The 26,845-nt window shown below is 44.5% G+C and overlaps 1 protein-coding gene and 1 long non-coding RNA gene across 6 annotated transcripts in view; one reads left to right on the plus strand and one right to left on the minus strand.

The window, feature by feature from the left end:
- PIK3R1 (phosphoinositide-3-kinase regulatory subunit 1) overlaps window positions 1-26,845 on the plus strand; it is an 81,340-nt gene that overhangs the window by 24,134 nt on the left and 30,361 nt on the right. The gene's annotated exons all lie outside the window — the stretch shown is intronic.
- On the minus strand, window positions 17,828-25,475 carry LOC144314203 (uncharacterized). The gene is made up of 2 exons (XR_013380021.1): window positions 24,660-25,475; window positions 17,828-23,871 (listed from the first exon to the last, which is right to left on the minus strand). It is a non-coding gene; the product is annotated as an uncharacterized LOC144314203 (long non-coding RNA).

The raw sequence follows: 26,845 nt of genomic DNA on the forward strand, positions 1-26,845 counted from the left end.
CTCATGGTTGTTTTCAGGTTGAGTCTCAGAGAGAGAGAAACCTGCCCAAAAGCAAACGCTAGTCAAGGGTAGAGAGCTGGGATCTGCAGGCCGACTCTGACTGCAGGGTGTGTGCCTTCCCAAGCCTGTGCTGTGTCCCACCCTCAACATGAAACAGAGAAGGAAAAGAACCTCTGGCAGTATTAACTTCCCCAGAGGCCACGTCATATTAAACCCATCACTGATTCTGGAAGTGCATACTAATAAGTAAATATGAGGAAGAAGTGACCTCTACATTTCAAAGACAGCCTCACAACTCTATAATCTTGGGCCATATTCAGTTGCCCTTGTCGTAATTTAAAAATCATAAAGCTCTAGGTGTTAAAAACGCTCGATTGGCTGGTGTCTTGTTTCTGTCAAGATCACGTATTTGAACCGTTTATCAAACCAAACACTTCGATGAGACAGTATGTACAAAATCATCAGTGTCTTTAAAAGATTCCTTCCAACAAAGAGGGAAGACTGTATGAAATACTGTGAGTTCGAGCAGTGACCTCATTCCATCGAGGTGAAAGTATGGCGCTATTAGACCATCCATGGTTGGCATTTGAACCTAGATTTGGACTCGTCAAAAGCAATTACAACCTAGAAGAATGTCTGTGCTTTAATTCGGTAAAAGTTTAATCTTAGAGAAGAGATGGGCCCCAACTGAGAGTATGTGAGGCTGGATATGGGTCAGACAGCTGAGCCACTTGCTGCACGTGACCCACCTTGAGTCTTGCTCAGAGAGCCCAGCAGTCTCACTTTGGTCCCTGTGGCATTCAGGAAGGCAGAAGAAAAGTCCTGAATGCTAGGTGATTCCATTAAACCATCAGGATGGATGTAAGATACAGGATACACAGAAAGAGGCCTCCCACAGTAGGCAGGCGTGTGGATGCCTGCCCAGCCCTGGCCTCGGACGTAGAGGTAGAGGTAAGCCGTCCTGCAGGTGATCCCTCCGTAGCCGTGTTTGGGAAAACTCGCTGCTGTGAGATGGAGGTGGGCTGGGCCGATGTGATAGCATGGGGATAACCCAGGGCTGAGCTGTGGCCAAGGATTTCTCAATCCTTGAGGCCTTGGGGTCTCTTCCTCACACCGACCGGTTTTCAGACTTACCCCCTCAGTTTCAGGGTATGCTGGGAGTGTGTCTGTGGGGAAAGCCCCTGGTTTGGGATCAGTCAAGCTTGCCAGAGAAAAATGGATCTAAACAGGAATAAAATTTGCTGACCCCGGGCTCAGAGGTCAACATTTTCATTTATGTTTTTCATGACTCATTTTAAATTACAGTGCTCTACAGATATAGAAAGAAGCCTTCCTCTTCCCACCCTCCCCCAGACACCACATAATGGAAAAAGCAAGAATTTTCTGCATAAGCATGCCCCCCCCCCCTTTTTTCTTTTCTAAACAAAAAGCCTGTCTGATGGGACTTTTTTCCTGCCAGAATTCCCACTGGTCCACTGTCGCAATTTTTGCAAAAGACCATGATGAAAGAGGAAGGCCCATTTTGAGGTCTTTGCCTCTGCGTTCTGTGAAACGTGCTTGTGTTTCTGTTCTTGGTATCAGAAGAATGGTTATTTTGGAACCTACCACAGGCAAGTACGACCTGGGCTCTCTAACTTTTAAAGTCTGATTTTGATCGAAAAAAGATTGGTTAGCCGCTGTGAGGAGACACATAAAACTTTGAAAGGTTTTGATGTTTTGTTTCCTGTTGTAAAACAAAACAAAGCAAAAAAACATGTCCTTTCTTACGAACTCTGACTGGATGAGAAGATTTTCCTCAGAGAAAATTCATCTCTGGGATGAACCATCTATGTGGAGGTCATAACCTAGACCATTTTTGAAGGGAAGTTTCAGTGGATTAAATGAGGGCGGAATTTGGGAAGCTCAGAGTTCGGTTCTATCTACCACAGCTGTCGCTGGAAAAAAAACAAAACAAAACAAAAAAACCAACCCATTTTCGGCCTGGATCCTGGGCAGTCCCACAGTTGGTCACAGGCTTTTGTCTACACAAGTCACTGATGTCCCTTCACAGTGGAGGAGAGCGGTAGCCTGGGCCCGCTGGGAGTTTGGATCAACAGGCCTACCTTTCTTTCCTCCTCAGATTGTTGCCTGAGAGAAATCCGTGTCAGCCACCTGTGGGCAGACACTCGTGTCCAGGGCAGCCCTTTTTTGGCTGCAGAGGCAGTTGGGTGTGTTAAACAGAAGCTGCCCGGAGACCAGCTCCCAGCCCAGGGCTTTCAGCAGAGAGCAAGTGCTCAGTTAACTGAGGTGGCTCCGCGCAGAAACCGGAGTTCCTAGCTGTGGGATCCGGGTTCTGGATCATCTGCCGTTGAATGGTCACGTGGACCGGAGTGGCAGGGGCCTATCTGATTGAGACCATGTACAATGGTTCCTTAAGCTTCATGGACAATTGAGGAACTTCAGTTTCCTTTCTTCCTCTTGTTTACTTCCTGCTCTTCTAGAATCAAGTATTCTGGTCTCTTACAATGAGAAGATTAAACAGCTGTAATTTAAATTAAAGCATTAATTTGGAGAGTTCTGTGGCCGCGTGGATTCTGTCTTGACTAAGATGACACGCCTGTGGATTTGACAGGTGCATATAAGCTGGAGTGTGGCGTTTCGGGGGCACAGCAAAGTTCTGTGAATCGCTGATCCTTGGTGATCTTTTATTTAGACATAAAAACCCTTTACCATTGAAACAATTTGACTCAATTATTTTTTTCCCGTTTCTGGTTAGGTACAAGAGAAACAAAGCATCTGAACGTGAAACGCAGTTGTAAAGAGTACATATGCATGGGTCCAGGGCTAGGGGTGGAAAATTCTGGTCTTTCCTTCGTTGGGACTTAGTAGCAAGCATGTGTTGAAAGTTTCTTACCTAAATGGGTCTTAATTAAAGACTTTAGGGTGTATTGCTTTTAATTAGATTAGTAAGCTCCCTCAGTAGTCCTTGTGAAAACTTGTCCTCTAACTGCATATTTTATATCAAGGAAGAAGTTAAATTTCATGGTATGATGAAGAGTATTTGCTGTAACCATAATTGTAGCTCATGCTGAATGTGTGAATGCTGCTGTTCGCTGAATAGTGGACTCGTCAGATCCATGGTAATATTAAGTTTTCTCCCTTTGTTTTCTAATAACCATCCTAAGACGTCGTAGTCTTTCGGGAAATATCCATCTTTGAACTCAGGTCTCATGTGGCTGTCAGTGGGACTAGAGGTAAGAAATGATGTTCAACTGAACATCCCCTAAGATTCTGTGATATTTTATTGAATAACACATCCCATGGGTTTTATAGACAATTTCTACAGAAGTCCAAAGTAGTGTGCCGTTTGATCAACCTCCCTGCATCCCTTGGGCATGAGGAATTATTTTTGTTATTGAAGGGACAAACCAGGGGTGAAGTGACTCACAGTTAATTGCTGGATTAAATCAGGCATCCAAGTCCCTCTGCTTTGGGTTGGTTCTCTGAGACCCGGCTGCTGTCTTCAAAAGGAAGAAACCCATTTCAGTGTCCTAAAAGAACATAGCGTGCAATATGTGATGTGTCTTACAAACTCTTTTTTCCCGCCCCCTTCAAAAGAGCCTCCTGGCTAGAGGAAGATTTTGAAATACTTTTTTTTTTTACATGAGCAAATTCTTACTGTATTTCATAATTATTTATTGCACTGTAAATGTGCAACCGTCGTTGCACCTGTTGGAAAGTTTAGGAATTCTGATAAATAGGATTTTTTTCTTTGTTATTTCAAGTGGGTTGAGTATTGAATATGCTCAGTTGGGGTGTTTGCGGGCATTTGGAAGCTCTACAGGAGATGGGGTTTGTTACTGATGTGGGATCCCACAAGCAACCATTGCACTTTTGTTCATTGTCCTTTTTCATTGTTCTTGCTTACTTCGGATACACTTGTGAACAGGCTGGGCTTCGAACAATGCCCTTGTCTGATCGTTCGTCCTAATTACTGTGACTAATTTGCTGTGTGTCCTAAAGACAGTAACATACGTCACTTGGGTTTTCTCATCTGTAAGACTGAATTTATTTATTTATCTAGGTTTTTTTTTTTTTTTTTTTTTTTGGCAAGACCGAATTTAATGACAGTCTACCACACTGAGGATTTTGGCGGGGGCGTCATGGTCACAACTAAGCCCCTGAAAAATAGTTAGGCTATTAAAAATCAAGGGTTTGGTGAAAACCAAAAACTCATTGATTCACAAATTTTAAAAACACGTTTGGCAGACACACCAAAAAAGTTCTTGAACTTAATTGATAGCTTGAGATCTGAAGGAAATGAAAGAGATTGAAATTGTTCAGCCACAGGAAATAAGGACCTAGAGCCAATTTAAACATCTGAAAATTGTATGCGCCAGTGTTTTATGGAGGATAGTAATGAATTCTTTTATATTTTCTTCACTTGACTCTCCCAAGAAGAAATGAGACTAATGGCATTACAGGATTTAGCACCAGCAGTGATGTTGACCCATTTTCTGAAAGACATTCTTGACTCCTGCCTCCACTTACCATGAAGGGAGCAGTGAATTTGCCAGACACCTGTGTGCATGTTGCCTCTAACGAAAGACCACTGGCATATGCTTTGTTTCTTAAGACAGTGTGTCTTCATTTGCACTTAACAAGTCTAGTCACTTGGAAGATGTAGTCTGGTCAACTCCTGTATTCTTTTTACATTGTATGTCTTCATTACCTACACCATTTGGGGAGAAGCCAGCGCACAGTGTTTTTTTTTTTTTTTTTTTTTTTTTTTAAGATTTTATTCATGAAAGAGGCAGAGACACAGGAAGAGGGAGAAGCAGGGTCCATGCTGGGAGCCCGACCTGGGACTCGATCCCAGGTGTCCAGGATCATGCCCTGGGCCGAAGGCAGGCACTAAACCGCTGAGCCACCCAGGGATCCCAGTCCACAGTTTTAATGTGCCATTTGGATATACTCTGTACTTACTTACTGCCTTCCTTTGTAGTAATGACACCATCAAAACCATGCTGAGGAAAAAAGACTGATTTTGCTCAATCATTTATCCATTTGGTGTGTTTCTTATTGAGGAGATTGTCGGGTCTTTTTTCTTACAAAGCCAAAATCACAGTAATGTAATAATTCACAACTCTTTTGATTTTTGTGTTTAATAATCATTGAGTAGCTCATTAGCTAAAGACGTTCTGAGTCCTGACCGGAGGAGGGAGGAAAAACAATCTTTCTAAACTAGTTATTTTTTTTTTTTTTCTTAAATAGTCTTAGCAATAAAGATTGCCACCTATTGGTTAAAAAAAAGAAGTAAAACTAAAAAATGTTTGCCAGTCTGCCAATCTAACAGGTAGTGGGTGTGATCAAAACACAATTATTTTGATGGTGCTCTTAGCTGAGGTATTTGAAAATGTGTGATGAGGAACCCTTATTCAGTACTTTAACATTTTCATAGCCAGTGTCATTAAATCACAGGAGATCCAGAAGGAAAGGAAGTGTGCTGCTCTCATGGTCCCTTTTAAAAGCCTATTTTTGAGACTCTGAGAATTCTCTTTTAATTGAATATTACATGGATAGATGCATTTTTGATTAGACAAATGTTGGAGGCTTGATTTTGAAAATAGTTTTCTAACTTTATTGTTAGTTTGGGCTTTTCTTCAATCCATGCTTTGAATCCAGCATTTCCTGTCCAACCAAAATGGGATGGGCTTGGTGACATTGGCCTTCTGTGCCTCTAGGTGCCAGGATCTGTTCTTCCAGATCATGAGTGGTACATAGAGAGCACAGCCCTGGGTGAGATCATCTCCCCATAGTCACTGAACGTCAAGGTGTATTGATAATTAAACACAACAACAGCAAAGTGTGTTGTTTTTGTCTAAGTCTCAAGTGGCTACAAACATGGAAAGTGTTCCTCATAACAATTCTTTCTGCAATGTTAGGATGGATACATAGATTCAACTATTATGAGTACTTGGATTTAACTATGAAATAGTGGTGTTGCAATTTTTAAAATTATTAATGCTGTATCATCTTAAATCCACCTCTCCTCCATGTCCCCAGTAGCTAAACACCTTTCACATCTCGAGAAAATTAAAACCTACATAAATTAGTGTCTTATCTGAGATGGTCTGTGTATGTATGTGTGTATTGGTGTGTAGCCTAAGAACTTAGGAATAAAGCCACCACTCTTCCTCTGTTGTAGCCTTACTTTTTGCTCCCCTGTCTGTCCAGGTTTGTAATTTAAGCCTTTTGATGTTAGGTAGTTCTCAAATAATTATTTGATACCCTTTGGTGGCATGACATACTCCGTTCATTGTTTTGGCTAAGGTTATTTACCACCAACCCCCCCTCCACTTCGCATTGGGAACCTAGTACTGGGAAATTGGGAGGACCATATGTTATTTGCTTTAATTTTTATATAGTACACCTATATATGTGTGAGAAATAGATATAAACTGTTATAAAGCAACATATTGGTGAATTTAAATGAGTAGGCTCAATAAAAGCAAAAACCCAACAGAAGAGTGGTTGGAGTGAGTCCATAAGAAATCAAGAAACGTTTCCTGAAGAAAGTAAAATATATTTATATTTTCCAGCAGCTTCCTGTGGCTGTCAGCAGTAGGCTCATACCTAGCATCGCTGTGTAATTTGAAAAGTTGAGGTGGAGGAGAAGACAGCTTTGTGAACGTTGTCAGGGAATTTAAGACACGAGCATTTTATGTCAGAAAGTCCAAGTGCATTGTTATAATCAGGCTGTGTAATTTCCTTCTGTAAAGACCTGCCCATTTACCAGTAATGATACCTTCTTTCTCTTCTATTTTTGTCCCTTCCTTTAGGAAAAGGAATATATGCTTACTCACTATTTAAAATTCAGAGTCATTTTCCTGTTCTGGTTGGTTTTCTTCTTAACGTGAACAAAGAGTAGACCTGGGTATATGTGTGACTTTGATGTCTCTTCAATTTCTGCTGTTCCCCCCGCCCCCCAACTATCCAACTTTTTATCCCCTTTTAAATTCTACTCTTTCGACCTTCACGTGTGTAGAGTGGTATCTCTCCTTGGTCTTTTTATAGTGTGTTTCCATAAAAGCAGATACACTGGGCCTTTTAAGTGCTGCCCAGACATTATCTACTCTGGCACTTAAGTGGTCCTGTCATGATATCCTATACTTCAACACATGGGATCAGACTATTTAATTTTATAGAATATTGTGTTGGGCAGGTGGATTTTGTAACAACCATCTCTTTCTCCAGTTGACATTGGTTAGTCTAACAGGCCGTCGTAGGAATACTGCTACCCTGCTTAGCTCCTGTTGCTGTGCTAGCACGGTAATGATTTAACCTCCCATAAAGCAGCATTTTAGTAGGTGTTTATAGGCATCACTTAGCAAGCATTTCAAGTACTCTGAATGGGAACTTCTGGGGGGGGGGGTTAACACAGATACTTTCTCAATCAGGCCACTATTTGAACATTGCCACACAGAAGGGCAGATGATGGACTATTTGGTGAGCAAATGAATTAATGGGTGAATATCCATGTCGGGCCAGTGACCTTAAGTTGTTTCCTTAGAGACCTAGAGATTCCTTGGGCTATTGTTCCTTGGGTGCCCTTGTTCACAGTCATTTATTACATGCTTAGCTCTATGCCAAGTACCGGGCTGGATGCTGGGGTCACCATAATAGCTAAGTAATCTTCACTGCTTCCTGTCAAGCTCAGAACCCAGTGGAGGGAAGCAGGGCCTACCTGAGCTGAGGGCCACTGAAGCTGTGGGAGCAGTAGTGTACCTGGACCTGGGAAGCAGGATGGAGGTACCTTCCATCACCCTCTCCATCCACTTGTGCCTCCCGGCCCTTCCTCGGGTGGCTGGGGCTGCAGTGCCCCCTCCTCAGATTGTTGGAGCAGGAAGAGGGAGTGGGTGCCTCACACAGGTTCTGGGATCTCAGTGACAGGGCCCAGCAGAGGATAGCAAGGCAGTGGGACCTCCCCCCTCCCCTCAACACACACACTCTCTGACATTGCCAGACCTCCATCTCCTTTCACCAACCCCTTGTAGGTCCCGCTGCTCTGTCCGTACCCTTGCCTCTGACATCATTTGCCAAAGGAAGTGGGTTGGATTATTCCCATTGGTCTTGACAAACTTGATAGAGAAGAGCGTTAGGCTTCCATATCTATATACTACAATTTTTATTACCCATCATATCATGGAAATATGCCCATTTGTGGTCATCAAAAGTGGAGTTATTCAAAATACTTTGGGCGAACTGGACTTCGCTGGTCAAGTCTGGGGACCTGACCACCCTTTGGAACATCTCTGGGGTGAAATGTGTTCTGAGTTTTGCACAGTCAACCTAGAAATGAACTTTAGAAACATCATCCCTATGTAAGTTGGGGCCTTCCTGCATTGGTAACTACCCAGGCTAGCAAAGCTTTGTTCGCTCTTCGATGTCCCCAGACTTTTGTGCTGATGCTTGGGGATTATGAATGGACTCTCTTGGAGTTCTTGGAGTTACTTACTGTCTCTCACAACCTGCTTACCGGAGCCCCTGAGCTAAAGGAAACCTAATTCATGGCCTGAAAGGTCTTCTTAAATTGAGAATGTGTGTTTACCTTATATGCATATTACTAAAATTACCCACTGCTCCAACAACTTGTTGCCTTGTGACTCCCCAAGGGAGAAGGGAAGTGAGGGAGATGATTCATTTCCTGACAATAATAATCAACTCTTAGGTTTTGAAGATAAATCTTTAATAGCTATCAGCATACAATGGGTTACTGCTATTGCTTTCAGATAAGGATTCCATTTAAACTACCTTAGGATGTTTTTTTTTTTTTTTTTTGTTTTGGCCAGGGGGCTTCTTTAAAGTGGTAGGTGATAACTGGTTCTGTTGGTTAACCTTGCCTTTGTCATTAAGGAAGTTAAAGTTCCTGGATTCTAGATTGTATTTTATTTATTTATATTTTAAAGATTTTATTTATTTATCCATGGGGGAGAGAGAGAGAGAGAGGGGCAGAGACAGAGGGAGAAGCAGGCTCCATGCTGGGAGCCCGATGTGGGACTCAATCTGGGGACACCAGGATCATGCCCTGAGCTGAAGGCAGACAGTCAACCCCTGAGCCACCCAGGTGTCCCTCTACATTTGATTTTAAAATTGCTATTTAACAATGCATAGTGGAAGTGTATTCCTAATAAAACCTTTGCAACACAGCTCTGATTGCCATGCTGTGCATAAGATGACTCAGACTCTTGGTTCAGAAGATGAAAGGTGCCAACTAATTCTGAGTTGGTATTTCAATGTACTGTTATTTTTTTTTAAGTGATCATTTTAATAATGAGCGTGTCTTTATGAGACCTTAGGGTCCTTCAGGTTTTTTTTTTTTAAGATTTTATTTATTCATTCATGAGACACAGAGAAAGAAAGGCAGAGACACAGGCAGAGGGAGAAGCAGGCTCCGTACAGGGAGCCTGATGTGGGACTTGATCCTGGGACTCCAGGATCACACCCCGGGCCATAAGGCAGGCGCTAAACCACTGAGCCACCCAAGGATCCCCCTCCTCCAGGGTTTTACTTGTTAGGCAGAAGTAAGGGGACTGGACATTTGTGAGCCATTGACTCATAGGAAGCACATGCACAGGTGCTGAAGTCCGTCTCCAGGTTGGGATTGGGTTGTGCAGAAGGGGGTGGGGGGGGAGTCCTGTAGGGCTGATGTATCAGCCACTGATTTCTGATGGCAGACCCAGCCGCAAAAGAAAGTCAGAAACTTCTCTTGTGAGCTGAGACTACAACTCCTGTCTGTCTTTCAAATCTTCCAGCCTTTTTGTGAGTCCGTTCCTTCAGACTGTATAAGTTTAGAGTCTGTCCTTGTCCACAGAGGGAAGTACCCAGTTGACAGTGTTGAGAGGGGGAGAAAGGGGTGAACGTGTGTCATCCGTGGAGGGACGCAGATCAGTTCCGTAGGCCCCGCCCGCTTCGGTTGGGACTTGGTGGTGGAGCCTTGGCTATGCGCAGAAGGAACGGCTGACTTTGGAGATGTTCTGGTTGGATCAGGAGTCTGGGCTTGGAAAACACTGCCTCGAGTTCACTAGCAGGAATGAGGCAGAATTCAGGATTTGATGTCTTGAGACCTTACCACTTGCCAAGTGTTGAGCAACCCTTCACATCTCCCTCATTGAACTGAAGAAGAGCTATGACTTGTCTCACGGTGAGTCCAGCGCTGATGAGAAAGGTTGGCTGCTTGCGTCTCTATCCTCCGCTGTTGAGACTAAGACTTAGTCTGTCCGAGCCTACTCCACAGCCGTCCCGAACCCAAGGATCAGCAGAATTACAGGCCCAATTTCAGGCCGACTTGAGGAGGTTGTGTCTAATGATGGGCAAGTACCTACATGTGTCTTTCATTATTCCGTTGCCTTAGGAGATCCTGTTTAAGTTGGCAGATACATTTACTGAAAGCAAAGCTTGTCACTGGTGAGATTACTGATTTCACCAAAAAAGAAAAAAAAAGTGGGGCGGGGGGGGGCGCGGGTGGGAGTCAGATGCCAAGGGAGAGGGAGGAGAATGTGTAGCATTTAAAAGTGCAGTGAAGCCATCAAGTTAACAAGAAAAAGTAGAATAAAATGTGGTTTCAATTTGCTGTACTGGGCTTGGGGTGATAATGTTTCACTAGTAAACGGGAGAGAAGGAGGGTGTGCGTGCGTGCGCGTGTGTGCGTGCTCTGAATTTTGGAATCCTAGAAGTTATTTAGAAGTTTTAATTTGTTTCATTCCCCCATTTCCATACTCTGAGAGTAAATTAGTAGTTTCAGGGTACTTGGTTATGATCAGAAGGAGGATGTGCAGATTCCTAGGCCAGAGGCCCCCCGCCTTTTTTGCGGAGAGGGGCTGCATTTCATTTCCCCGAAGCATTGGGTTCCCCGGGCAGAAGGACAAGTGTGTTGCAGGGCCCGTCCCAGCGCCCCGTGCTTACCTGTGTGACACCCCACTGCTATCCAGTGGCAGCTGTCTGTGTAGCACGGTGGCTCTGCAGTCGGCCTCATTCTTCTACCTTTTTGTGGCTCCTGCTTTTGTTTTTTGTTTTTTTCTCAGATACTATCTGACACCGTGCTTGGGGAGACAAGTGAACTATATGTCTGGCTTAAGTCATTCAGGGCAAGTGTGAACTTCTTGACCTTTCTCTCTTCTTCCTGGCAGTCCTTATTATTATCTGCGTTACTGTGTTTCCCCCTAAATTAGTAATATGCATTATTTTTCCTTGAATTAAAATTTTTTGACTACAGAATTAATGGTTAGTAGAATTTCTGTGCTTCAGAGCTTCAATTTAAAATGGGTCTTCACTTCTGTCTTCATGTTTATGCTTTGAACTGTGGTTCCCCAGTTTCCAAGTATGTTTCTTGACACTTACCCTACATTTCGGATGAGGATTTGTGGGTCCCATAGGATCGGAGCTGGATTCAGAGAAAGAGCCAGCCAGCAAATGGAATAATTCTGTCTTGTGAAAGGTTCCAGCCCTTTTAAACTAGACCCGGAGAAATAGAAAACAAATATTCTTGGGAAGAAAACTGGGTTTGTTAGTACTTGGCTAGAAATTTTAGGAAAGGAAAGAACATTTCCTCTGGCCTCAGGAGCACATTCAATGTGAAATATTACTGTTTTTAAAAGAGCTAAACTTAAATTATCTTTGGGTCATATATTTGACTTGAAAATAAATGGATCTAGTTCTTATTTTAAAAAAAGATTCAGAATCATCTTTTTAATAAAATGATAGACTGGAAAGTTAGGCAAGATGCTCTCACCACATCAGCTATTAACTCAAAACAGCTGGGACTTCGAGAGGTGTTTGCAAAATATCTACCATGAGACGGGAGATTGGCGAAATGTGGTACAAGTTAGTTCCAGCTGCACACATTTGCCTTATTAGAGTTCTTTATGGTAAATGAAACGCATGCTTGGTACATACTTGGGTGCTGTCCTGTTCTCTCAGCACTTGACTAAGCAGGTGGAAAGTTGATTTAGTCGGGGGATTACTGAAAACAATGAACTGTAAACCCATCTATGTCCATGCCAGGAGCTATTACATATCCACATTGTATCTTCCCATGAATTCCCCCCCCCTTTTATTTTTGCTGCTGTTTTTGTATTTTTACAACCTTTCCAGACCCTTGAGTGATTTTTTTTTTTTTTAAGGGTTTGCCATTTGGTTGCTAACATGGTAAGTAAATGTGAGCCTGCACGCTTGAATATCCCACAGCTCAGTGGACCAGTCCACATTTGAGCAAACTTCTGATGAGAGCTCTGCGAGCTCTCTGCTCTTCTGGCTCTGAGCAAATAGAGAGCTAGACCAGGAGAGATTTGTTGCTGACAAAAGAACAATTCTGCATCCTAAATCCCAAAGTGAACTGTGTAGGTGTTTTATTGTTTTGTATAGTCAACTCCCTTCTCTTGGAGCAGGGGCCGGAATGGAACCTGTAAGTATTTTCATTACTCACTGTAACCTTTTTTTTTTTTTTATGATTTTAATACGATTTAAGAGAAGCCACCCTTGGAAGTGCTTAGCTATGGTTCATATCCATAATTATGTTTCTTGTAGGTCTTAAAACTTTATATAATACAGGGGAGTAGATTGCACGAGCACAGTCTTGCTTTTTTTTTTTTTTTTTTTCAATGAGGCAAATTAAGCAGCATCTTAAATTAAATCAAGGTTTCCTGAGGTTCTGGAATCTTTTTTTTTTTTTTTTTTTGGAATCTTATTCCTAAATTTTCCACTGGGTAACCTTGAAATTCTCTTGCCTTTGTCCCTAGTTGACACGGATCAGGCCATGGTTCGTGCCACAAATGGACCTGATGATAACTCTGTGGCTAAACTTGCTGGGGAGAAAATCCTTCAAGGGAAATAGCTCTGGAATGGCCTGCAACGCTAGTCACTGGGTTGAGCCAGAAGCTTCTTAGAGGTTAACTCCTGAGATTTTCAAGTGAGCAATAGAATTTAATAGCATCTGATTTTCCGAGATTACCTAAGAAGAATCATTTCATCCCCTAATTCTCAAAGTGCTCACTTTTTAGTCCTTGTGACATTTTTGTCAGATAAAGATTTTTCCATGCTATGGATGTAGAAGAAATATAACCCACTCTTGCTGAAAAAGGAAAGGTAGTGCTGTAAAGGAACAACAAATGGCGAGTTCAAGGCTTCTCTGGGGTCTTTGGAAGTCTTCATTCTTGAGACCGGGCTGTGTGCAAATAGCATCTTTATCTGGTCGGCCTCTGATGGAGCCACATCATCTACTTCAGCAAGGAGGTGGTAAACAAATGTCACTTGTCAGCTGCTTCTTCAGGAGTCTCGTGAACCAAGCATGAGTTTGAAGCCATGCTCTGTGAAAGAGTCCTTGGGGGAAATGGGTTCATAATTTTATGAAGACAAGAGGGTTTGGGGGGAAATGCCTAGGCCTGCTTTGAGTGAGCTGCATTCTTATTTTGATTGACAGCTTCGCTGCTCTCAGTATTTTTTTTTTTTTAAGATCCCAGCTCATTGGTCTTCTTGGGAGGGAATCAGGGCACGAGTGAAACCCACGTGTTGTGAGTGTGCAACAGCGCCTCTCTCTAGGATTGGTTGTCATTAATCGCTCTTATAATAGACTATAATACGCACATCCATAAATGTTCCTATGTCATGCAGAACCTTATGTATGCTTTGCACAATTCCCAAAAAGCAGTGATTGTTTGGAACTTCAGTCTGTAAGACATTTCGCATTAGAATGCTTAAAAAAAAAAAAAAAAAAAAAAAACAACCCACAAATACATGGGCTTTGCAGGCTTGATAACCAAGTGCCTTTCTGGTGTGGTTTTAGGCTTTGTTTCCGAAGCACCTGGTTGCAAGTGCAAGGGACACAGAATTCATAAGGGCGGATTCACAGAAATCTTTAAAACCAAGTACTTGTTTATTTAGAATAGCACATTGTTCAAAACAATATCGATGACCCCAACTATATGTTTTCCTGCTGTGTTTAATGTAAACATCCTGAATTTATTTATTGACCTGTGTCTTTCTCTACCTTTTTTTTTTTTCTTGCTGTTCTCTTTAGGTGTCTCTCTCTCTCTAGTTTGAGGATCAAAAAAAACAAAACCAAACAAACAAAAAAACCAAAAAAGTACAAAAAGCATTTTGCAATCTTTTAAGTGCTATAGAAATTTTAAGGTATAGTTGTAGTATTTCTTAAGTTTACTTTTGTGGTGTGAGAGGTTGATTGTGGTTGAAGCACAGTGAGCATGGCTGGTGTCCTCACTGATCCTTTGGTCTCAGCTTCACAAACTCTTTCATTGACCAGAGCATTGTAATGATCTTAATGAGACCCAGTCTAATGACTCATAGCAAAGTACTAAAGAGCCATATATGTGGGTGTGTGTCTTCAGAGAACATAATGCCTGGAATTCTCTAATTAGAAGAGTGTGGCTGGAGATCCTATTGAAGTCAACCCTGTACTTCTGTGTGATAACACATGAAACTTCACTGGTCATTCCTATTTTCACTGTGATGGTCGATCAGACCCTTCTGGAAGAGGCTGGTTTTTGAGCCTCACGGGGTTACCAGAGAGACCAGGAGGCACAAACAGTCTCATGGACCAAGGAGGAGGATTAGCAAGAGAGTGAGCTAATAGAGAAGAATATTGCCAACATGGGGGAAAGGTTTGGGAAAGGGAGATGGAGATGCTCAAGATCAACCTCCTGTTTCTCACTTTGGCCTAGGCCTGGCTCATTGGAGGTCAGGGCACGCACGCTGCCAGCTGTAGGTTGGTGACCCGCCAAGCCAGGGTTGCGGTGCCCCTGGCACACGTCTTGGGGTAGAGAGCCTCTCCCTCGGGGCAGGGGCACCCAAGGGGGCGGCAGCATGCTGGCTGGGGCCCTCTGGCCCTACCATGAGGTGTACCACCAGGGAGGAATGGTGCTGCGTGGGCCTCAGCCTGAGGTGGGAGAGCCAGGGAGGTGCAAGCTGCAGGGCCCCGCCTAGCTCACCTGCACTGCCTGCCACTTTACTGCTTCAGCAGTTTGTATTATAGGAGCAAGTAAAGGGATTCGTAATTCCATGAAATATGGACAGATGGGTGATAGAAGGTGCTTCTTCATCAAAAGGAGCCACAAAGTTCCCTCTACCCACAAATTTCACTCCCTCGTGTCTACTGGAGAGTCTGGCAAAAGGCAGATAGAACTGAGAGACGGTGACCCTGCTGTACATGGGGCTAACCTTTAGTGATTGCAGTGGTCCCTATGCTCTTGGCTTACTGTCTGTGGGACGTCCCCAGAGGGAATGATACAGTGGCGACAGTCCGTGAGGATGGGGGAAAGGTGCCTACCGCATCTGAAATTCCTGTTCCGATACTACTTTTTTCCTGTGTCCTGCAAGACAGTGTTCTTCTTCCTTTGTTAAACAGTCTTTGTGGAACAGATTAACATTTTCAAACATTCACTGGACATTTCAAACATTCACTGGACATTTCAAACATTCATTCATATGACCTGTTACTTGGGTTTTTTGTTTGGTTGGCTTTGGATTTTTTCCCAACACCCTAGTATTTTTTTGTTCATCAGTAATCCCGGAGTTATTCGTGTATTACATTCAAGTCCTGGGCAAGAGAAGAGCTGCTTCTTTTGGGTGTAAAAAATCTCAATGAAACATTTGCTCAGGGCTTACATTCAGTATTGTTAGCAGAAATACAGAACACATTTGCTTAATTATTTTATTGATTGAGAGAGCGCAGGTGTGCAAGATGGGTCGGAGGGGAGGGGCAGAAGGAGAAAGAGAATCTTTAGAAGGCTCCTATGTGGAGGCTGACTCATGTGGTTTGATCTCATGACCCCCCCCCCATCATGACGTAAGCCAAGTCAAGAGTCGAACGCTTAACCTACCCAGGTGCCCCTTGCTCAGTTTTTTCCAGACAGCAAGTCCAACTCCTAATAGTCATAGAGCACTTGAAAGGAAGGATCCTAGCGATGATAACCCAGTCCATATAGCTTATGTCCAAGAAAACCAGGTCCAGAAGGACTCCAGTTACAGAGGCCCCAACCACTGTTCATGAAGAACCTTACCTGTGCTGGGCACCCCACAAAGCACAAGGTGCAGTAATGAGCATCCCTGCTCTAGATGCCGGCTTTGGAGACACTTCACCATTGAGGGGAAAAAGAAACGGGGATCATTTGAACCCAAGTCACAGCACTTCCAAAGTGATTGTTCAAATTGCATTTGCATTAAACTATAAGTAAGATCTCTTAATTAAGGATCTTATATAGGTCACAGTCCGTCATAAATCTCATCTTCAGGTGGTTCTCTTAGACCGAGAATTCTTGAACAGTTTGGGAGAAAAGGACTCATTTACCAGTGCATTCAGTGATCCCATGCTCTGCATCCCCGTAAGATGGATTTGGGACACATGCTGTGAATGACCTTCCCAAGCTGACATTCTCTTGGCAGTCTTAAGCTTCTTTCTTGAAACGCTGGTTTACATCTAAAATTAGTCTTTCTTTTTCAGCTGTTCAACACAGGCAGTGTGGACACACTATACAGACCACGCACTTCCTCCTGAGAGCGAATTTCCTGGGTTTCGTCGTCAAGTAGCACCTTATACCGAGTTGTGACCTGCATAGTCAAGTGCTAAAACCATTAAAATTGACACCTTGAAAGCCATGTTAACTTGATAAACTCTCAAAATGTCAAGTGTCTGATAAGGGCAGGCTCTTGTAAACCTCTCCTTTGAAACTCAGGCATGGTGACCCCCGCTACCTTCACACACAGCCCTCTCCCAGTAAGAGCCCACAGGTCTGGAGGGCGACACTGTCAATCTACGTTCCTGTTGCCTTTCCTAAATAATAATATTGGATTTGGGTGCCTTTTCGCTTTGTATACTGTTATATAATCTGAGCTGGGAACTGTTTTCCACTTCTGGTTTCTGCCACTCATAAAAAAACATTTCACATTTGAGGAAAACAATAACCAGCTTTGACTTTTTAAAGGAAAGAGTTTTTCTTCCAGGTCCAAAAGGGAAGCAGAAATTTGAGCTGTGAAAGCCTTTTTTTTTTTTTTTTTTTAAAAAAAACATCAGTTAGGAGCTGGGTTTAAGCCTTACATTCCATATACTAGGAAAAGAATCAAGTTGTAGGACCCGGGAGCAAGCAGCACGGGTACCTACCTGTTAGAAGAGTGACGGTATTTAACAGAACAGGATGCCCTGAGATTGCTCCAACCTTGCCTGCCGCCTTTGGAAGTGCCCAGCCTGCACTTAATAGTGTCACCAACACAGCTGAGCAAAAATAGTTTTCCACTTTTTTTTTTTTTTAATGAGTGGATTCATTAAATGGCGTGTTTTGGAAAGAGGGCTGCATCCAAGACCTTGAATTGGAAGATGTGGGCCTTTAAAAAGTAGCACAGCATGGGAGCATCTTACCAGGGAGAAAGCACCCTCGCTTGGGCTCCTCCTCCTGCCTAGACTGCTCCGTAGACCTCCCTCCCTCCACCCGGCTGTGTTTGTCTGTCTTGTAGCCAGTGTCAGACATGTGATCATTCGTGTAATCTTAGAAATGACATGATGGGGGCTCGTGTTGTCAAGACGTGAACCTAAGCAGACCTTGGACCATCTCCCTTAATAGCTGGACTGTGGCAGCCTTTCCCTGATAATGGCACTTTTGTCAGCTGTGGTCAGCAGACTGCCACACGGGGTGGGGGGAGGCGACGGCTGTGTCTTCTGGAGCGGCGCTGCCCTAGTGCCATCCCCCAGTCACGTGTCGCAGGCACACTGACCCGTGAAAGTGCGGCCAGCCCCGAACGGAGATGTGCTGGGAGCGTAAAACAAGAAATAAAGAACAGAAAATAGCCCATTAGTAACTTTTATATTGATTCTATGTTGAGATAATATTTTGGATAAATAGGGTTAAGCGACAGATTACATTTTCTCCTGTTCGTTGGTGCTGGTAATGGGGCTACTAGAAAATTTTAAATTACATGTGTGGCTTATACTTGAACGCTACCATTCCAGGGTATTAAAAGTTCTTCTGTCTCCGAATCCGAATTTCTGGAATATGTTCTACTTGGTGACTGTTTCTGTAAATTCTGTTCAGCATCTTTTCATATGTATCTGTCCTTTCTTCCAAAGTAAATGATCATCTGGTAGGACGCAGGACCGTGGAGATGGTTGGTATCACAGTGTGGTTTTTAAAGATTTGGGGTGTTTGTTGGCCACCACGACTGGCAAGTTCTTCCCTCGCTGGGTAGGCAGAGGTCAGATAAGCTCAGCGTCTTGCACAATGTCATAGAATCGGAAGAAGACAGTAGAGAAATGGGCCGGTGCGGAGCAGAGTGGCTGTTCTTGATCTGGACAGCTCTTTCTTTTTTTCTAACTTGGTTGTCTGGCTCTAGGCGGTCCCAGTTGCCAGGGTGGTGGGCTGGGCTGTACCCCACACACCCCCCCCAAAAAGATGCAGTCTTTAAGGAAACCAGATGCCCTAAGGGAATCTGTGAGCCAACACTCTGGTAAAGAAGGATTTCGAGGGGTGCGGGTGGGGAGGGACCTTTATGTCTCAACGAGATGACCTCTGTCGGGGAAGTCCTGGCCCCGGGTGAGCCTGGACTAATCACCTGCCATCTCTGAGCCACTCCCGCTCTGTAACATGGAGATGCTGATGCAACCTGCCCCCACAGGGGGATGATTTCATTAAAGCAGCTTAGTGCCTGGTGCATTCTCTGTGCACCGTAGTAAGCGTTAGCGCCTCGGTACCGAGAGCCTCAGATGTGACGGGCAGCCCTGGCTGTGTCATTTCTGCCCCTGTTGGGCTGGGGATGGTTTCCTACGGCGGTCTCCGAATGCCTGAGGGGATGCCAAGAGTCCTGGGAGGAAGCGGATCCACTGCAGAGACCCGGGTTCGGGTTGCAGAGCGCCCACCTCGGAGTACCGTTACCCCGACGAACCCCTGGGCCTGCTTGGCCAGGGCCGTGTGTGCTCCCCGAGCGAGCCGGTTTTGCGGGGACGCCCCCTTCTCCCCCGGAGCCCCGCGTGTATTGGTCAGAAATCGCAAGATGCCAAGCGGGGCTGCGTTTACACGCACCTGCTCAGGGGAAGTGCGTACCTGTGGCCCCGGGGGTCCGAGGTGCAGGCGGACGTGGCCCTGCCTGCACGGATCAAGTGACCTTGCTGTCCTCTGCCCTCCCGCCTTCCCCGTACCCAGTGAGACGGACGTCCTTGATGGAGCTGTTGGCGGGACTCCTGGGAAGGAGCAGGTGCCTCGAGCCGCATCCAGGTCGGCAAGTGTCAGCCCTTCCCACCTTGCTTCCCTTGGCCTGCCTCTTAGGTGGCCCTGTCCTGGTCGTGATTTAGGGACACATCGAAGAACAAGTAGGAAGCGGCCTCCGGTTCGAGCCACACGCTGGGAGGAGGATGTTGGAGAAATGTTCTCCTTCTCTTGAGTGTGATCACCTGACAAAGTCAAAGTTTGGATCTGATGCGCAGAGAGGAGCTCCAAAGAGATTCCCGGTCCCTCGTTGGAAATTGTATAGGTTGAGGTCGCCTGATGAAACGGAATTAAATTTTTCCATTTTTTCCCCCATTCTTTTCATTCATTTAACCAGTTCGCTCCCCACCTCACCCCCCCTTACTTGAAGTAACTTTTTGCCTGCCACTGACAGGGTGCCTCCCTGTGACTTGGGTCAGCTGTGCCGTGCAATGACGTAATGGCTAAAGAGAATAGGGTTATTTGGGGGGTAATTCATCTTGAGATGTAATTCAGTGGTTTTATGTTGGCTCTGTGATTCCCTCAACTTTAACGTTCCAGTTAGAACTTTTAAGATCTAGAAATTAGTTTAGAATTACTTAGCTAAACCTTCTCACTTTACTGATATGTGGGTTGGGGGGGGTGTATTAAATGTTTTCTTCAAAGTTCCCAACCTGTTACTGAGCCTTCTAGAACTAATGCCCTCACCTGTTGCACAGTAGCTTTTCAATCGTTTTTTTGGTGTCATCCAGTTACAAGCATAGGTAAAGGTGTTTAATAGTTTTGTTTTGTTTTTTTTTAAGTAGAAGTCACAGAGACGATGCAATATGTTACAAAGCCCTTCCTAGTTTCTTCAGTAGTTTACATACCGTGGCCCCCAAAAGAGTAAAACGAGTTTGTGGCTTCAGTAGGATAATGCAAAAAGTGACCAACAGGGGGAAACCTAGTACATCCTTTTGGAATTAATGCACTTAACTTCTAGCCCCTTTGAAAAAAAAAAAAAATTACCCAAGCTCCTGTTGAAGCCAGCAAAAAACATCTGTTGTTTTATTTATAGCCTCAATTTCTAAGAAGCATATTCTATAGCAGATGAAAAAGAAGTTGACAGCTCATAATTCAGAGAGTCACTGAGGCCTAATCTGATAGAACAAAATGTACAAAACTCGCCCCCTCCTGGGGTTCAGGCCCTATCGCTTCCCTTTCCCCCCGGAGACAGAAGTGGTGCAGGAGAGAGACAGAGCCCAGGTCATCAGGGTCTGTCGGTCGTGAGGACAGAGGTGGCCCTGAGGCAGGAAGGCAGAGAGGAGCCCCCCAGGGTGGGTGATGGCTTCTCCCTCCGGGGTGTCCCCCAGGGGCAGCTCCTCCTGCCCAGCATCGCACTCATTTCCATTCTGGTTTAACCCGCGTCTTCCATCTGGGAGCTTTTAGCAGTATGACATCTTCTAACTGTCACAGTGTGTTTTCTCTCAAGAACCCCAAGTTGTTGATCAGAATGGCTGATGGAACAGTTCCGTTTCTGGGTCCAGCTTCATCTTTTTGACTTCACTCCTTTTCTTTGAACAGGTCACCCTAGCTGGTTGGACATAGCTGCTTTCCCCCTGCTGACTTGTAAGCAGTTGCAAAATACATCCACTCCTCAGATAGCAGCCGTCGATGTGTTTCTTTTTTTTCGTTTTAGCTTCTTTCTGAGAGTCTTTGTGGGAATATGGTCAGACTTCTTTCTGTAATTGATAAAGTCTTTTATATTTTGCTTCTGTTCTATCTTGTAGGGCTTCCTGTATATTTAAAACAAGGTAGATGGGTGTGGCAAAAGTAAAGTGTCTATGGCGTAGTACTATGTATCAACCTGGGTTTTTTTGTTTGTTTTTTGTTTTGTTTTTTGAGAATTTAGTGATGGTGGTCCAACTGCTGCCCAAATTGACCCTTCTAAAATAGTGACCCTTAAAAGGAAAATTGCATCTGGCGTAGAAGTCCATGAATTTCTGTACCTGAGAGGTGAGTAATCTGCTCAGTTCACTGGTGATCGTTAGTATATCATGAGCTAGGGACACTCATTAGCCCCCCAGAATTCATCACATTTATCAAAGGTAGTGAAAGCATACTGCTCCATTTTTAAGTTTTTTAATCTAAATCCTTTACAAAATTATTAAGGATTGTGCTTATTTTATCTTAAAATTGCTAACAGTTGCTTTATTATAAGTGGATAGTTTCGTGTATCAGTGATTTTTTTAAAGATTTTTTTTTTAATCTGACTACACATTTTCTTACATGATTTTTTTCTGCAGTAGCTGAATAGGGAATTTTCTGTTCATTATTTTCTGGCCCCTTGTCTTTTTTGCTTTGTTTTTGTTTTCTTCCCAATACCATAGACAGGTAATCTTTTTCCTTTTCTCTCCCTCTCTGATCATGAGCACTTTAAGTCCTTTCCTGTACCTATCAAGTGTATCTTACTAAGATTTCATTTTGGGATCCGTTGAAATAATAGTTACAACATACATGCATTTGTCAATTATTTGCCGGGCTCTTTCTCCACCTGATGATTAACCAGAATCGTCCATCTGTACCTTGCTGAAAGTGATAAGCTAGCCAGCTATATTTAGCTGAGTGAAACCTATTACATCCTTGGGGAAGAATGCGCTTAGTTTAGCCTTATGAGAAAATATTTAATAAATGCCGTCCTCAAAATATTTAGCCTGGCCGAGTGGGCTGGCAGGGTTTCAGTCCTGATAAAGCAGAGGTGATGGCGAGAAGCTGGCCCACCAGCCCAAGCTCACACTGAACACATGCCCCTCTTGTCATTAAGGGGTGTCATTGTGGGTGCCTCTTCTTGCCCATCCATTTCGATCCTTATCCTCTTCTCGTGGCTTTGTGACCCCCACCCCCTGCCAAATGGAGTCCTACAGTGCATCTCCCTGAGGAGGCACCCGAGTTTCAGGGAGGGTTTACTGCTGCACAGCTTTGGCTACTGTGCCTAACTCTTCTCAACCTGTTTCCTTAGCTGTAAAATGGAGGCAGTCACAGTACTTCACAAGGTCGCACAGATTAAATGAGATAAAACCCTGAGCACAGTTCTAGTGCTAAGTGTTAAGTACATGAGAGGTCTCAGTTATAGATAGAAGCAGCAGCAGCAGTACTAGTGTGGGTACTCGCGGTCCTGGTGGCGGTAGTATTTCCTATTCCTCTCCTCCTAGCGGGGACATAAACATCGGAGTCCCCTTGAAATGAGACCAGGTGGGAGGAGCTTCATTGGGAGGTCAGGGGAACTGAGTGCTAGTCCTCAGCCCGAACTTGACCGTGGGACGTTAGCAGGTGCTGACCCGTGTGATCCCTGTCCCCACGCGCCACAGTACGCAGGTGCACGGGGCCGCAGGGCCTCTGCTGCTAATGTCTCTCTTTCGATATCTAATTAGGTATGATATCAGATCTGATTAGATTTGATAGCCAGCCTCCCCCCTCCCCGGGTCAGTCCCATCATCTGCGGGACGCCCGTTTAGATGCTGGGCTCCTGGGAGCTGGTGGAGGCCCTGAAGCTCAGGACATCTCGGCGATAGGTATTGAAGTGGGACGGTTAGCCGCTGGGATTCCCTCTCCCTCCCACAGCGATCTGGGGGACCAGCAGCAGGGGCTTCACGGGAGCTTGTGGGCTAGGCGGAGCCCTGTGGCACCCCCCAGATCCGAATCAGGTGATTCACAAGCACGATGAAGTGTAGGAAGCCCTGCCTTTGTGAATATTCTGACACATCTGGAAGGTTAAGTTTCTGAAGTCCCTATAGAATTCGTATCTGACACTGATTTTGTTCTAGACTTGGCCGTTTCTTTGGGTGTAGCGAATCGACATTTCGGTCACCTTGGGCTGCTGTGACAAAATACGGTAGACCGAGTGGCCGAAACAACAGACGCTTACTTGTTCATCCCGGTTCAGGCAGTGGCTGGACGTCCGGGGTCCGGGACAGCTTGGTTGGGTTCTCGCAAGGGCCCTTCCCTGGCTTGCACGCCGTTGTGGCCTCTCTTCCTGCTCTCACATGGCCATCACGATGGCCCCGCTCTCGTGACCTCGGTTAAACTTAACTCCCTCTCCGAAGTCCCCTCCCCGGCTACGGCCAGGCTGGTAGTTAAAGCTCCGTCGTGGGGCTGGGGGAGAGGGCGGACGAGGCAGCGGTCGGGAGCAGCTGCTTTCTGCCGCCCACTTTGAGATGCTTCACGAAAAGTAAGACGGATTGATGGATTGATTGGTAATGAAACATGACAAATGTTGCTTGTGGGCACTCACTGTACAATTCTTTCAACTTTTGCTGTATTTTAAAACGTCAGAGAGCAAGCCCCAGCTCTCTGTGTAGTTATTAGAATCAAATCTGGGGTTCTTTCCTCTGATTTCCATCCAGGCTTTGTTAAGAGGCCGGTCCCACCCTGCTGGGCCAATCTGCCTCTTGGGCAGCTCCTCCCTCTTCTGGCACTTGCTCCTTGGTCCTGCAGCGCGTCCTGCTTTCTCGCAAGTTCCGTGAGGGTCCCGCTTAGATCAAGATGCTCCTTTCAGGTCTCCCATTTCAAACCGGTGATCTCTTAACGGGTTCTCTCTTCTGTGCTCTTTTCTGATCAGAGGATCATTAATTCTTGAGAGATGGGGGGGCCTCTCGGGTTACATGGGAAGACCCTGCTTTATGAATTTGAAACATTTTTAACATTTATATTTTTATGCATTTGACTGAAATCTGTGGTCAGATACCAGTGGGAGAGAAGCGAGTGGCTCTGCAGCTTCACCCGGAGGCCCTGCCTCCCTCTTGTTGCTGGAGGGGCTCTCGGTGCTTTCTGTTTAGGGTATTAATTACCGCATTAAGAAATACCTTACGGTGAGGGAGAAGGTGCTGCCTTGCTTATCTGGGGGGAGCGCGGGAACTAGCGTTAGTCCGGGTAGCCGTATTGAGCAGGCCAGAAGGTACCCAGGCTCCCCACGGGTGGGATCAGGCATCAGGTATCTGAGTGTTGTGCAACACCATTATCATAGCTCCCCTGTAAATTAGGGAGATTTGGCAGCAAGTTCTGGCAAAATAGGTTTCTTTCCTTACTGGGACTGACTTGTAGGCTCCCAGGGTTGGGGGCGGGTGGGGAAACAGGTACAAGCTGAACTTCGGGACACTGTTTACAAGCCTCGCAACCTTGACCACATGACTTAATTTCTGCAAGGCTCAACTTCCTCGCCTTTGGAGGCTGGATAATAAGGGCTGCTAGGAATAAAGAAATGAAAGCCTGCATGGGTGTGGGGCTGTGACTCCCAGTGGACGTTCAGGGGTATCCAGGCCACACGTGGTCCAGCACCCATCCACGGTGCTGCGTCCTGTGATTTCCCTTCCCCCTTTCTCTCTTGGCGGCTGCTCAGCCACGCTTCCTGTGAAATCTTCCTAAGCCAGTGGGCCCACTTCCCCCAAAGTCCCAGAGACTCACCTGTAAGTGACACCCTGGGGTGTGAAGAGGGGAGTCTCTTTCTTCTCACTTACCTCCTGCAAACATTTTAATGTTTGCCGTACACCGTCAGTTGTCATCTTGGACTGAGACTCCAGTTTGGGTGGCGACACTCGTGATTCATGAGGCTAGCCTGGCAAAGAGGAAGTCTGATCTTGCTTTCAGTGATCTTTCAGCCCTGAGGTTCTAGCTAAGGTCATCGTCCAAAGCAAAGCTGTAATGTCTGCTTCTGTTTAATAAGATCTCTGCCTGCTGTCTGTGTCCTATACTAGGCTGTGGTCTAGAAACAAAACTAAATGGGCAGAGATCTCAGATCCCTTTCATTTGTTTTTAAGCTGTGGAGCAGAAGGGATAAGTGGGAGAAGATAAAGATATTAAAGACTAATTAGTTTAGGGCGTCTGAAGAGATTTGCAAACTTCCTATTTAAATCTGTTGACAGGTCTTTTCATTCCCTCTGACGACTTATCTCTGAAAATAATGTAGTTATGGCTGACGATTTCTTTCCACATAGATGCGACTCCTTTTTATTTTTTCCCCCCATACTTTTTTTTTTTTTCTCCTCCCTCCTGAAAAAACAGTCCTTGTTTCTACTACGTTGGATATCATTCCAGCTCCGTTTTTCTTTTACGGTCAGAAAACTCAAGGATGATAACTCAAATACTTGATAGGGGAACAAGGGCAATATATTGAAAATAATGTGATATTTTAGGTAGGACTTCTGAAAAGATCATTTTGTTTATGTAACGAAATAATCTTTTAAAAAACATTGAAAATTATTTTTGTCTCATTTATATTACTTTCTGGTCTTAAAAGTTGCCATCACAATTAAAAATCTATAATAGTGTAAAAGATTACATCAATAATTCTAAATTCATAACAGCTACCCATTAGTTTGTGCATTCTGCGTACTGGACACTGTGCCTGCCGTGTTTATCCGTATAATTCATTCAATCCTTACTGCGTTCATAATTATTCCCATTTTACAGATGAAGAAGCTGAGGTTCAAGTTAATTAACACGTCCAAGAAATAGACTCAGTAAGTAGGGAAATCAAGATTAAATCCCCGGTCTCGTTGGCTCTAAACCACATGTGCTTTTAATAATTGCACTACTGCTGATTGAACAGGTGTGTTTCAAAGCAAAGGAAACCATACTGGCTTTGGCTTTGTTTTAGTTTTTTAGCTATACTGTCTCAGCCAGCGTGTGTTGGCATTGTGCCAGTAGAAACTTAAAAAGCTTAAATGTCAGGATATTAACCATTATGGACATAAGGCATGAATGTGCTTATACAATTTATTTCAGAAAAGCTTTGGGATTCGTTATATTTTTTTGCCCACCAGAATGTATATTTTTCATTTGAAATAACGAGAGAGGTCGTTTTCAGAGAGAAATAAAATTTTGATTCGGCAACAGTTAATCGACAAACATCTTGATTTAATATTGACCCACGCCTTGCACATACACTTTCTTTTCTGTGTATTTGTATGACATTTTAAAAGGTAAGTGGCAGTTTTTCATGTACTTCCAAGCTACTTCCATCAGTAATGAAATACTCGGCTTGGGCAGTCTCTGGAGTCCCAGAATTTCAGCTTAAACTTTCCATTCGTCCCTGCCAGGCACTGACTCTGAAATATCTTTTTTTATGGAGACCGCCTCCAAAAGGTGCAGCTGTGTGCTGGTTTCATCTTGCATTTTGTAGCGGCGTTGGCACCATTTAACGTGAGGAATGCCACTGTCTCCCACACACCACTGGTGCCCAAGGACTGTTCAGGCCTGTCCATGTTCGTGGTTTGGGAAGGGTCTGAGTTTGGCAAGAAAGCTCTCCTGTTCCATGTGATTGGTTGTCACCAGGGTTAAGGTAGAAAAATAGAACTAATGGAAAAGGCAGCGTCTTGATGTGTCATCAAAAATTCTTTCTACAGTCGGGGACACCTAATTCATTGGTGTTCCTATCAGTGTTGAAGGCTGGTTCCTCTTGGGAAACAGTCTGTGTCTTGGCTCTGTTACTTCTAGAGCCTTCTGCTGTTCTTTCTTCTTTCTCCTTAAGTAATACTGATTTCTTTTGGTGAAAACTGATCCCACTAAGTCAAAAACTTAGTGTTGGACTCTAGTGGGGGAATCTGCGTACTCATCCAGGTTCTTAAGGGTGGACTTGGCTCCCCAGACTT

The sequence above is a fragment of the Canis aureus genome, chromosome 5 (assembly GCF_053574225.1).
Source record: "Canis aureus isolate CA01 chromosome 5, VMU_Caureus_v.1.0, whole genome shotgun sequence".
Classification (NCBI taxonomy): domain Eukaryota; kingdom Metazoa; phylum Chordata; class Mammalia; order Carnivora; family Canidae; genus Canis; species Canis aureus.